General features: G+C 59.9%; 1 pseudogene across 1 annotated transcript; it reads right to left on the bottom strand.

Moving 5' to 3' along the window:
* Positions 1 to 217: 217 nt before the first annotated feature.
* On the bottom strand, positions 218 to 1802 carry LOC311591261 (F-box/LRR-repeat protein 19-like; annotated as a pseudogene). The gene is made up of 3 exons: positions 1387 to 1802; positions 1162 to 1194; positions 218 to 1027 (listed from the first exon to the last, which is right to left on the bottom strand). The product of its transcript is annotated as an F-box/LRR-repeat protein 19-like (transcript).
* Positions 1803 to 2294: the final 492 nt, after the last annotated feature.

Here is a 2294-nt window from a genome sequence, read left to right as displayed (position 1 = left end):
TGGGGTTCCTAGGTAGGCTTCCTGAATTCCAAGCCCAGGAAGGCTCCAAACAGTCTCTCACAAGGTATTCATGGTGTGCCTCAAGGGTAAAGCCCGCCAAGACTGCTTCCACCTGAGACAAAGCTTAATCTTTCCTATACAGGTGGGAAAGGGGAAGGTTGGCTCAAGTCCCTGGGCAGAAATCCCAAGATATTAAACTGAGGAGTGTCAAGTCATGAAGAAAATAACCTGACCTCACGTTAGGGGGTGAAATGAGGGCAAGAGGTCCAGGATCTGGGAGTTCTTAACATCCATAAGAGCCACGGTGCAGGCAGTGGGGTGGAGCCCAGGGCAGAGACGGAGAGCCAGGACCACCCAGAAAGCACCAAGTCCTGCAAGCCTTGCAGTCGGTTCAGAAGCCCATGAGCTGCTTTTTGTGGAGAGGCCTGTCCAGCTGAGGTCCAGAGCACATGGCTGGCGGCAAACAACCCCATTAAGCATGGGTGGGGTCATCAACTTCCTCCAGCTTAGGTCCATCCGAGGCCACAGACGCTTGTTGTAGCACCAGCGGCTCCAAGTCCGGCAGACTCGCATGCAGACACATCGCTCTTGGGATCCAAGGTGCTGGAAGACATGGAGCCATGCAGCCTGAGGCAGCAGCCAAAGGCAGAGTGTCAGACTCAGGGCTTGGGGGCGGGGGGCAAATAACTGTAGAGGCTATGGTGGTGAGGCAGGGCCCAGGGGCCAATAGAACAGTGGTCCCCCTCTGCCAGGGCATTTAGCCCACCGCCACCCCGTGGTTTTCCTTCTCGCCATAGCTGCCCCAGGCTGGCCAAAGGCCATTCCAGGCCTCCCCAGGAGCTTTGTCCTCACTAAGCGATGTGACCTAGGAGTCTGAGTCTGTGTCTGAGTCCTAGGAGTAAGAAGAGGTATCAGGCACCCGCTCCAGCAGCTGGCACATATGCTTGAAACACTCAAGTTTCTCCCTCTGTGGTGATGGGAATGGCACTGCTGGGCCCTCAGCAGAAGCCATAGGTGGCTTGAGTTTCTCCCAGTTCTTGGGAGGGAGCCTAGGGTGGCAGAATGAGAATGCCTGGCTGGGATTCGGAAGCCTGGGGGGGGGGAGAGAAGGCCAGGGCTGCCTGGGTCTGCTCCTCAGAGGAGGCAGGCATCTCCACCCACCTTCTTCAAGTGCCTCTCTTGGCCTCCTTTCACCTTTTTCCTTGGGGTCGGGGGTCTCATTCCCTGCCTCCCACTCCTTCTGTTTGGGGGCCCAGACACATGTTCAGGGGGAGGGCCAGCAGGTAAGGTTCCCTTTCTTCTGGGCAGAGGTGGAGGTGGTGGCTCCTCTGTCAGCTTCCATCCACCCCTCACCACTGTCAACCCTGTGGTGCCCTGGACCCTCACCTGCATCCTTGTCCATCCTTCCTGGGTACATCGGGGACACTCCCAGCAGTTGGGGATCTCTGAATTGATAGCACCCTCAGCCTTTCCCATCTTCAGGCAGCCAGGGTGGATGATCCCGTTGCAGACTGTATACTCCATGAGGCTCAAACCAAACTTCTCTTCCTCTCCATCCACCTTCCTCCTTCCCAGCTCTCCAACACAGAAGGCACACAGCTGTGTGTGGGAGCACGGGCGCAGCGCACTGCCGAAGCAGGCAAGACCACTTCATGCGCCCGCCCCGCCAACTCCCCCAGTTTCTTCATGTCTCCTCAGAAATGGCAGTCCCCGCACTCAGTTCGCACACAGGCCTGGCAGCGGCGGCAGCAGGTTCCACGTTGGTGCCCTCCAGCCCCAGGGCTCTGGCTGCGCGACGACATTGGGGGTGTCAACACCACCGAAGACTCTCACGTGTCCCGGGAGCCATCTCCTGGCGGGTGGACGGCCACTGGCAGCGCAGGGCGGGAAACGCTCGGAACGCCTCGGTCCACGCCTCCTGAGGGCGCTCGGCCCCTCCCTCCAGCGGAGGGTGGGACAACAGCGAGTAGAGGTCGGGAGCTCTGGGGGCCAGGCCCTCCCACCGGATGCTGCAAGGCCCTTCCAAGGGAAGGTCCTGCTCTGGGGGGCTCAGTCACTCAGCCACTCCAGGCAACGGGGTCTCCTTGGGTGCAGGGTGCTCAGCTTTTGCCCAGGCCCCACTCAGTCCCGGTACGAGTCTCAGCTCCCCACCCCCACCTCTCCCCAAAGCCCCCCCACACTTAACTGGCCCCTTCCCAGCTCCAACTGTCTAGAAGTCCAGGGAAAGATCCAGGGCTCCCCACCATTTCCGGAGTTCAAACCCCTCCCACTGCTGGTTCGGGGGGGGGCGGGGT

The sequence above is a fragment of the Acomys minous genome (assembly GCF_964271855.1).
Source record: "Acomys minous genome assembly, chromosome: 20".
Taxonomy (NCBI): Eukaryota; Metazoa; Chordata; class Mammalia; order Rodentia; family Muridae; genus Acomys; species Acomys minous.
This window is presented reverse-complemented; position numbering and strand designations above follow the sequence as displayed.